The 10,649-nt window shown below is 49.7% G+C and overlaps 1 pseudogene; it reads right to left on the bottom strand.

Moving 5' to 3' along the window:
- Positions 1 to 215: 215 nt before the first annotated feature.
- LOC139273746 (histone acetyltransferase p300-like) lies at positions 216 to 10,318 on the bottom strand (annotated as a pseudogene).
- Positions 10,319 to 10,649: the final 331 nt, after the last annotated feature.

Below are 10,649 nucleotides of genomic sequence, written 5' to 3' on the forward strand. Positions count from 1 at the left end.
CTCTCTTCTGTGAAATGCTTCGCGTTAATGGACAAACGCTTACAAGATTCTTTGAAGTTAGAAAATAAAAATGTGAATTCAACTCTCCCTTTCTTAAAAAAATGTAGGTATCGGCTATCTACAATTGAAACAACAGAACAGGAAAACAAAAAAAAACAAAGGACTGACTGTACACCAGTCAATACAAAAAATATATTCTTTGTATAATATCATCCCTCAGTTTTTTTCTCAATAAATTGCAGTTCACTGAATTCTGGGAAAATAGTCCTCCCTAGAAATTTCAAAATTGTTTTCCAGTACAAAAAACCCTAAGTAAAGACGGATAATGAGAATTTGCTCCCAAAATGCTACAAGATGTCTAGTGTATTGTGATTAATGTTTGTGCCTGTTAAGTCTGGGTTGTCAGAACCCAAGCCAAGGTCACTGGTGGCACCATGTAAGCCTGCCATTCCAGGGTTAGCAAGTTGAAAAAGCATTGCACTCTGGTCTGGAGCAGCAAAGTATCCTTGATCCATGGGGTTTGCCTGGACAGCTACCATTCCCGGATATGGGGAGATAGTCTGTGGCGAGACATGGTGTGGAGATGGCTGAGGCTGCATCCTGGGCGAGGGGCTGGAATGAGGTGGCTGTGACTGCGGGCGCCGTGACTGCATGGGTTGTGGGGACCATACCTGATTGCTGAGAGAAGATGGGTATTGGCCCTGGAGGTGTGGTAACTGGGCCTGGCCAGGGAGCATGTGCTGCTATGGACTCATGGAGTTGGACTGGGCTGGCGAACCCATCTGCTGTTGCTGCTGCTGGAGAATCCGCTGCTGGAGGGCCTGATGGAGACTGGAACTGGCCTCGGCTACCATTCCGGCTTGTGGAAGCTGGCCCATCTGCCCTATCGTTTGTCCCACTTGTCCCATGGCTCCCTGCTGCATGGGAATATGATGCTGTATCCTCTGCTGTTATTGCTGCTGCTGCTGCTGCATGGGATAACCAGAGCTTTGAGGCTGTTGAAACTGGCTAGCCATGCCAGCAACCATGCCAGGGTTTGATTGCTGTTGTTGTTGCTGTTGCTGTTTCTGCTGCTGTTGCAAGAGCTGACGTCGCATCAAAAGCTCCCTGAAGTGGGAGTTCATGGTGGGGTGGTTCATGTTCATGGGCTGTCCCTGTGCATTGATCCCACCCATACTTTGTTGTTGCTGCTGCTGTTGATGCTGAGGGATGTTGGGCCGCTGAACTCCAAGCTGCATGGGGCTCATGTTCTGCATGCCTGGGTTGTCATGCATGCCTTGCTGTTCCTGAAGAACTGGCTGAGCCTGCATTCCTGGCTGTGGTTGCATTCCAGGCTGTCCCTGCATACCTGGCTGACCTTGGCCTCTTTGATACCTGGCTGCCCTTTGCTTGATGAAAGCAGTCATAAGCTGGGGGTTGGAGCGGAGGATAGCGAGCACTTGCTGCTGCTGCATAGGGGAGCTCGGAGACCTGAGAGTCCGCAATAAGTCCTGCAGGGCTCCTTGGGGAATGGCACCTCTGTTGGGCTGAGGTGCCGCTGATGTAACTTGGCACATGGGCGGCAGCGGTTGGAGCAGCATGTTCATTTGCAGGGCTTGCTGGGCTATCTGCATGACTGGTCTTTGCATTCCTTGTGGATGCTGCTGAGTCTGGGCCATTCCAGCTTGTGCCCACTGTGCCTGCTGCATGCTGGTTGGTCCCATTGCCTGATCCGTGTGATTGTGGCCTCGCTGCGACTGTTGTGGGTTCATGCTCATTCCGGGCATTTGATTCATGGGTGCTATATGAGGATTCATAATGCCAAGCCGCTAGAATGATTGCTGCTGTGCCATCAGTCACTGGGCATCGGCTGCTCGGTGAATCTGCATAGCTATTTCCACTGCAGCTGGTGGCGGTGGTCGCTGAATAGGAGGTGGAACCTGGGCAGCAGACACCACCTGTCCAGTTGGCTTGCCTTGCAGTATAGGAGCTTGTGGCTGACTTCTGGTCATGTTGCTGTATGAAGGCATGTTAGTTGGTGGTGGTGGCTGGGGCTGGGGCTGGGGCTGTGGCTGAGCTGGGGGTTGGGGCTGAGGAGTCTGCGGGGTGGTCGGTTGCTGCCCTGGTGGAGTAGTGGGCGCCGTGCCACTTGGGGATGGCAGGCTTTGTTTTCCAACACCACCCCGCTGCATTGTGGCCATCCTCCTGCGTAGCAGCTGGGCTTGTTGCAGATGGTGCTGCAGCTGTTGCTGTCGAAGCTTGTGCTTGATGTTGAGACAGAATGGCACGGGGCACTTGGTCTCTTGGCAGTGCTTGGTATGGTAGCAACAGAGCGCAATAAGCTGCTTGCAGATTGGGCAGCCACCGTTGGTCTTGCGTTTGCACGCTTTGTTGTGCTGGACCATCCTCTTCATCCTCTGGCAGGAAGGCAGAGAACAGTTGGCATTGCGACACTGGCAGGCATGGAGCAGTGATTGAATGCAGCGCTGAATGCTGAGGCACGTCGAATCTCCAGTACTGGCCTCTGACCCTTGTGAGTTGCTCTCATCATCCAGACCAAGGCCTAGCTTCTCCATCTTGTGCTCATGTCCCTTAGCGTTAAAGCAGTTGACACAGAGGTCATAATCCTCATAGACAGTGCAATGCCACCGGGTCTCCACATACTGCTTGCACTCGTTACATGTATATACAAAGCGATCCTGGCCCTGGTTGTGAAGTTCCACCAGCATGCACGTGGTTGACCACTTAGCCCGTCTCAGTGACGAAAACTCCATGTGTTTGTCCCTTGCCAGCGTGAGAAAGGCATCACGCCCATCCATCAGGTCGCATGCGATGAGCGGGTCAGGATCTAGGATGGTTGGCAGTGAGTTTGAGTTAGGACCCGCAATCAGACGGATCACGAAAAACACCTCCTTGTGTTTTTCCATGGTGGCAGAGAGTTTCTGGGAGAGGTAGTTGGACACGTTGGGCATTTCCGGTTTCTTCTTGTGACCTCGGCTCAGGCTGCTCTTATTCTTACTCGTTTTCTTCTTATTTTTTTTTCTTGGCACTCTTGCTGTCCCCCTTTTCCATCAGTGCTCTCACCAGGGGTGTTGTTTTCCTCTCTCTTACGTTCCTCTTCTTCCTGCTCCAGCTCTTTGATGCTTTCCTCCAACACATTCGGCCAGAAGTCACCTTCAAAATATGGCAACTCCTTTGCACTGGTCAATCTATTCTCTGTTGCCTGCTTAAATATATCCTTATAATCAAGAATTATTCGCTCTGTCACTGCCTTGTCCAACATCTTTTTGTACCACTCCTGCAGTCTTTTGGGCTTAGGGATTTTCTGGTCCAGCGGATGGCAGTGAAAACTGTAATCATCACCTTCACTTGGAGGACAAGCCTAAATATGCCCCGCTGTGTATCCCAATTTCCTTATGTATTCTAAGTATCCAATCAGGATTTCATGATAGACGGCTGTTCGCAGACATCGAGGGCGGAAGAAATGTACACTGTCAAGGTATGATATGTACACACGTCTCTGATTGGGCGGAGGACAGTCTGAACCGTACTCCTGCACATGTATGCCAAAGAAACACACGTCCACACCATCAATCTCTTCAAAGGCAAACAAAGCTTTTGTTCGCTAAGGTTAAGACTCTGCCATCTCTCCATTATCAACAAACCTCGTCTTCATCCCTGGCTTGACTTCCACAGTTTTATCTGAACTGTGCACCATAAGAACATAAGAACATAAGAATTAGGAACAGGCGTAGGCCATCTAGCCCCTCGAGCCTGCTCCGCCATTCAATAAGATCATGGCTGATCTGGCCGTGGTCTCAGCTCCACTTACCCGCCCGCTCCCCGTAATCCTTAATTCCCTTATTGGTTAAAAATCTATCTATCTGTGACTTGAATACATTCAATGAGCTAGCCTCAACTGCTTCCTTGGGCAGTGAATTCCACAGATTCACAACCCTCTGGGAGAAGAAATTCCTTCACAACTCGGTTTTAAATTGGCTCCCCCGTATTTTGAGGCTGTGCCCCCTAGTTCTAGTCTCCCCTACCAGTGGAAACAACCTCTCTGCCTCTATCTTGTCTATCCCTTTCATTATTTTAAATGTTTCTATAAAATCACCCCTCATCCTTCTGAACTCCAACGAGTAAAGACCCAGTCTACTCGAACCATGCACTCGCCAGCCTCCGGCTGATTCTGTCTGCGGAGGAATTCGTTAATACGAGTTTCCAGATAAATACCCAGCTTAGTGGTTGGTAACCTTTTTGCACAGAATTTATTTTCTTTCCTCGTTTTCCCAGTTTTCTTTAAACAGGGATCACAAACAAAACCTGAGGGCCAAATAAGTTCATGGTGAAGGACACAGATCTGATGCATTTTCCGACCACATTCAGTACATTCAACAAATATTTCAGGGTCCAGTGTATCATTTTTCTTCTTCGAGAACTGATCCTTTGAAATAGTCGTTTGAGGCTGTGAAGGATCATCACCCAGGGAGACAGTCTCTCCCTGGATCTCATTGAAACATTTCTCACAGAAGTGATATTTGTTTTGATAACTGTAATAGGTAGCATCCCGAGGGATTGTACATAACTGTTTTCCATAGCAACAGAGGGTCTGCGGAGAAAATTCCAGCTTTCTACCACAGCAATATCCCAGATTTTGCATGACAGGGTCGATCTCCAGCTCGAAGACCTCTGCCAGCTTCGTACAGTAGTTATACACACGCGACGACTTGCAGTCAGAATCAGGGGAAGTCATAACGGGGAACAAAGAAATGGCAGACCATTGAACAAGTACTTTGGTTCGGTATTCACTAAGGAGGACACAAACAACCTTCTGGATATAAAAGCGGTCAGAGCGTCTAGTAAGAAGGAGGAACTGAGGGAAATCCTTATTATAGTCGTGAAATTGTGTTGGGAAAATTGATGGGATCGAAGGCCGATAAATCCCCAGGGCCTGATGGACTGCATGCCAGAGTATTTAAGGAGGTGACCTTGGAAATAGCGGATGCACTGACAGTCATTTTCCAACATTTCATAGACTCTGGATCAGTTCCTATGGAGTGGAGGGTAGCCAATGTAACCTCACTTTTTAAAAAAGGAGGGAGAGAGAAAACAGGGAATTATAGACCGGTCAGCCTGACATCGGTAGTGGGTAAAATGATGGAATCAATTATTAAGGATTTCATAGCAGCTCATTTGGAAAGGAGGTGACATGATAGGTCCAAGTCAGCATGGATTTGTGAAAGGGAAATCATGCTTGACAAATCTTCTGGAATTTTTTGAGGATGTTTCCAGTAGAGTGGACAAGGGAGAACCAGTTCATTTGGTGTATTTGGACTTTCAGAAGGCTTTCGACAAGGTCCCACACAAGAGATTAATGTGCAAAGTTAAAGCACATGGGATTGGTGATAGTGTGCTGACGTGGATTGAGGAATGGTTAGCAGACAGGAAGCAAAGAGTGGGAGTAAATGGGAAATTTTCAGAATGGCAGGCAGTGACTAGTGGGGTACCGCATGGGGCCCCAGCTGTTTACACTGTACATTAATGATTTAGACGAGGGAATTAAATGTAGTATCTCCAAATGTGCGGATGACACTAAGTTGGGTGGCAGTGTGAGCTGCGAGGAGGATGCTACGAGGCTGCAGAGTGACTTGGATAGGTTAGGTGAGTGGGCAAAATAATGGCAGATGAAGTATAATGTGGATAAATGTGAGGTTATCCACTTTGGTGGTAAAAACAGAGAGACAGACTATTATCTGAATGGTGACAGATTAGGAAAAGGGGAGGTGCAACGAGACCTGGGTGTCATGGTACATCAGTCATTGAAGATTGGCATGCAGGTACAGCAGGTGGTTAAGAAAGCAAATGACTTGTTGGCCTTCATAGCGAGGGGATTTGAGTACAGGGGCAGGGAGGTGTTACTACAGTTGTACAGGGCCTTTGTGAGGCCACATCTGGAGTATTGTGTACAGTTTTGGTCTCTTAACTTGAGGAAGGACGTTCTTGCTATTGAGGGAGTGCAGCGAAGATTCACCAGACTGATTCCCGGGATGGCGGGACTGACATATCAAGAAAGACTGGATCAACTGGGCTTGTATTCATTGGAGTTCAGAAGAATGAGAGGGGATCTCATAGAAACATTTAAAATTCTGACGGGTTTAGACAGGTTAGATGCAGGAAGAATGTTCCCAATGTTGGAGAAGTCCAGAACCAGGGATCACAGTCTAAGGATAAGGGGTAAGCCATTTAGGACTGAGATGAGGAGAAACTTCTTCACCCAGGGAGTGGTGAACCTGTGGAATTCTCTACCACAGAAAGTTGTTGAGGCCAATTCACTAAATATATTCAAAAATGAGTTAGATATAGTCCTTACTACTAGGGGGATGAAGGGGTATGGCGATAAAGCAGGAATGGGGTACTGAGGTTGCATGTTCAGCCATGAACTCATTGAATGGCGGTGCAGGCTCGAAGAGCCGAATGGCCTACTCCTGCACCTATTTTCTATGTCTCTATGTTTCTATACAGCCAGGCATTGTTGAACATTAACCAAATGTCATCCACATACTGCCATGTCTCCTGGTACCGGCCAGTGTCCAGCTTGCGCTTGATTGTAGACAAATCCATTGGCGTCTTTACGATATCAAAGTAGTCAAGAATACCCAGGAGTTGGGGATCTACAGGTTGCCGGAAAGGATGTGACTCAGGGTCCTGACCGTAAAGTGCTTCCAGTGTCAGCATTAGCCTGCCGCAACTCTTCTGGCTTGAAAATCTTCTTACGTGACTGTCCACTCGCAGGGGATGATTGAGTCGCCAAGCTTGTGCTAACTTATTCCTCTTTTGCTTCACCTTTCACCTCTGGTTTCTTCTCACCAGCCTCCATTGGCTCCTGTTTACACTCTTCGGTTGTGGGTTCTTCCTTTACCTTCTGTTTGATTTCCTGCTTTGGTGCCACAGTTTTTGGCTCAGTTTCTTCCTTCTCTTGCTTTTCCTCCATCTTTACATCAGACACTGGTGCTTCAGGAGCTGGCTGCTGAGAGTTGGGATCTGTACTGCTGACTGATGCTGGAGTCGATACTCGACCATCGGCACTCACTGCTGACTGTGAAAGTGGAGTACTGGGATGCTGAGACTGTATCGGTGCAGATGGTTGTAGGGGTTGTTGGGGTTGTATTTTGCTGCTGTGCTGATGGGGGTCGAGGTGGCGGTCGCTCCCACTGCTCCCACTCATGTTGCTGCTGTTCCCGCTCCCGCTGCTCCCACTCACGTTGCTGCTGTTCCCGCTCCCGCTGCTCCCACTCTCGTTGCTGCTGTTCCCGCTCCCGCTACTCCCACTCACGTTGCTGCTGTTCCCGCTCCCACTGCTCCCACTCACGTTGCTGCTGTTCCCGCTCCCGCTGCTCCCACTCACGTTGCTGCTGTTCCCGCTCCCGCTGCTCCCACTCTCGTTGCTCCCACTCCCGTTCTCGTTGCTGCTGCTCCCGCTCACGTTGCTGCTGCTCCCGCTCACGTTGCTGCTGTTCCCGCTCCCGCTGCTCCCTCTCCCGATGCTGCTTCTGTCCAGCGGTCACCTGGGTCTGTGGGGAGACTGGTGGAGGAGGAGGAAGGTGCGTTTGTGGCGGTGTCTGGACTTGTGAAGGAGGGGGAGGCATTGTCTGGGGCCGCGAGTTTGGTGATGGTGTCTGTTGCCGCGGTTGGGGAGGAATGCTAGGTGGTGGCTGGTGAGGGGTGGGTGGGAGGCTTCTTGGCCCAGGGGATGGGGAATTCTGATGAAATGAAGACTGAGAAAGAGGTGGTGGGCAGTTGAATTGGGCACTCTTGGCTCCTGGCTGCATGGAAGCGGAACTGTTTACAGGTCGTGAGGGGTTTTGAGCCGCAGACATGACAGGCTGGTTGCTGGCCTGTGTCATGGTGGTGCTGCCAGTGTTCATTCCAGGAGAGGATACGGGAAACTGATTCGGCGATAGGAATTGATTCTAAGCAGGATGCTGTGCAACCATAGGCCGTTCCATTCGGGAAGTGGTTAATCCCATCTGGTTCATAGGTCCTGTTTGGGTCATCTGTCCAGGATGTACTAGTGGAGGATTTAAGCATTGTCCCAGACCAGTTATCTGCATGCTGGTCATCGGTGGAAATGGGCTCATTCCACTTGGGGTCTGCATCCTGTTTATGATCGGGCTTGGCACATTTGGCCACATAAAGGTCGGGTCAGAGAGTGGGCCATTTGGCGGGAGTCCAGCCTGCAGTTGAGCCATGCTTGGGGCTGGGCTGCTCCTGTAGGTAACATACCACTTTGGTTTGGTATCACGCCCTGTTTCTGAAGCCTAGTCCGATGCTTTCCCTCCAGTTCCTTCTGAATCTTGTAGATCTTCTCAGCTAGCAGATGGTAGTACTCTGCTCTGCTGTTGGCAGACTCATACATGTCTCCTTCCACCTTTCGTGCAGAAGCCACCAGGTTTTCCATCCATCTGTCTTTTAATGCTGCTGGGTCAGGTGTTGGGAATATGGCTTGAACTAGTTTGTGAACAAGGTGATTGCGTAGGTCCTGAGTGACGTCATCATGCCATGACTTCCGAATGCCAGTACTCGAGGGGGGCGTTGCTGTTGGCACTGCATTTAGATTACTAACACTGGTGCCATCACTTAGCATTGGGTTGGGTGAGGTCATGGATGACAGCAGCATAGCATCATGCAGTAAGCTGGACTGCTGGTTGGGGGTCTGCACACCCACATTACTTCCATTCACACCCATTTGGCTGGTACCCATAGCATTCATAGACTGCAGAGATTGGTGCCCCGGTGAAGATTGAGATGATTGCTGGTTCTGCATCTGAGGTTGAGGCATCTGGTTACCCTGATACATGAGTCCAAGCGCCGCATAGGCTCTCTCTATCGAGCTCGGGTCGATCTGACTGGTAGTGTTTAAACTTGGCGTGTTCTGCTGTCCAACCCCAACTGACCCTAATGAGTTTCCTAATCCTACAGCTGCCCCAGCTAGTAATGATTGCTGGTTATGCTAGTCCCCAGCATTTTTCAAAGGGAGACAGACAGAACAGTCATTCCTTGTGCAATTCTTCCAGTGGGAGATGATCTGGCGTGATGAAGCACAGTGTGCAACCTGACAGGATTTGCCAGCCTGACAGTGGGTCATATGATTCAGGACCTTCTTCACGGTTCGGCAGTGCGGCAGGTTGCAGGGCTGCACCTCACCATTGGCTTGCTCCCGACGCTGACATTTGTGTGCATGCAGAAGCAGAACTAGCTGTTGCTGGATGAGTTTCCGTTTCTCGGGATCTGCTGTGGGTGCAGAACCCATTCCCTGCCCCGGGGGCTGCCCCATTCCTCCCTGCTGCACTGGAGAAGGCTGCTGCGGCAGGTTTGGCATCCCAGCACCACCAGCAGGTTTCTTATCCATTGTAAACTGAGACAGGCTGTTCCCTAAGCACCATCTGCTGCCCAAGTCCACTGGTGTCAAGCGTCTGACCAGCGCTCTGCCCATATGGCTGTCCATAAGGGCTAGGCGTTCCCATCATTCCCATCTTGCTCATTGCACCAGGTTGGGGTCCTTTGAGACCTGCTGCCATCTGAGGAGATCCCTGGGATAACGTGTCAGCGAGTAGGTTATTTGCGTTGGACATGCCCCTGGGCTTGAGTACTGTACGTTAGGTCTGCCCCTTCCAGCACCAAGAGAGCCATTCATCACTTGTCCCTGCATCATGCCCTGAACATTGCCACTGTTCTATCAGGGCTGGATTGATATTAGCATTCATGCTCATCCCAGCCTGGTTGGTTGGGCTGTTTACACCAGACATTAGACCTGTTGCTGACGTATGAAGCTGATCATGTTTCTATGGGTTCACAGACTGTGGTGTTGGAAGTCTCTGGTTTGCTCCACTTGCTCCAATCCCCATATTAGGAAGGGATGTAAGACCACCTTGAGTTAGGGGGCTCTTGATCATACTACTTAAGCTTCCTATACTGGGACTGTTCTGTTGATTTTGGCTGCCTACTGATTGCACTGGACTATCCATGGATTGTGATGAGGCACCACCAGAGCTGACTGCCACATGTCCCATATTGATACAGGAACCGCTGCCTCGCAGAAGTTCTGACAGTTGTTTGTGCTTTGAGGCTGCATCTTGCACCATGCCAACCCCCGTAAGCTGAGCCAGGTCACCACCGTTGATCAGTCTAATGGATCTGAATGGATCAGTTCATCTGGCAAGTCATTCTCAAAGTCAAATAATGATCCAAAATCTGCGCCATTGCTGGCGGAGAGAGCCGGGGAGGAGGTTTTAGGCTGCTTGGCTGAAGGCGGTCCATCCAAGAGATTCTCTGCCATTTCTTCCCCCGAATTTTTAAAATTACGCCTTTCAACTGTGTGTGTGTGTGTGTGTTTTTTTTATCTCTCTCCCCACCTCCCTCTCCTCCCCAAGCAAACCAAAACAAGCAAAAACAACAAGAAAAACTGCGAATTAATCGATTGATCTTTCTGCTTTTCTCTTCCCCCCACCCACCCTCCCTCCCTCCCGCAGAATTATTATTTAAAACAATTATATTTTCTCTCTCTCTCTCACACACACACACATAAAGCCTAAGGCCTAATACCAGGCCCAGGTTTCTCAGGTCGATCATCCATGGGCAGCAACAAAAAAAAATAACACGAAGGGGGA

This window comes from Pristiophorus japonicus, chromosome 9, assembly GCF_044704955.1.
Source record: "Pristiophorus japonicus isolate sPriJap1 chromosome 9, sPriJap1.hap1, whole genome shotgun sequence".
NCBI lineage: Eukaryota > Metazoa > Chordata > Chondrichthyes > Pristiophoridae > Pristiophorus > Pristiophorus japonicus.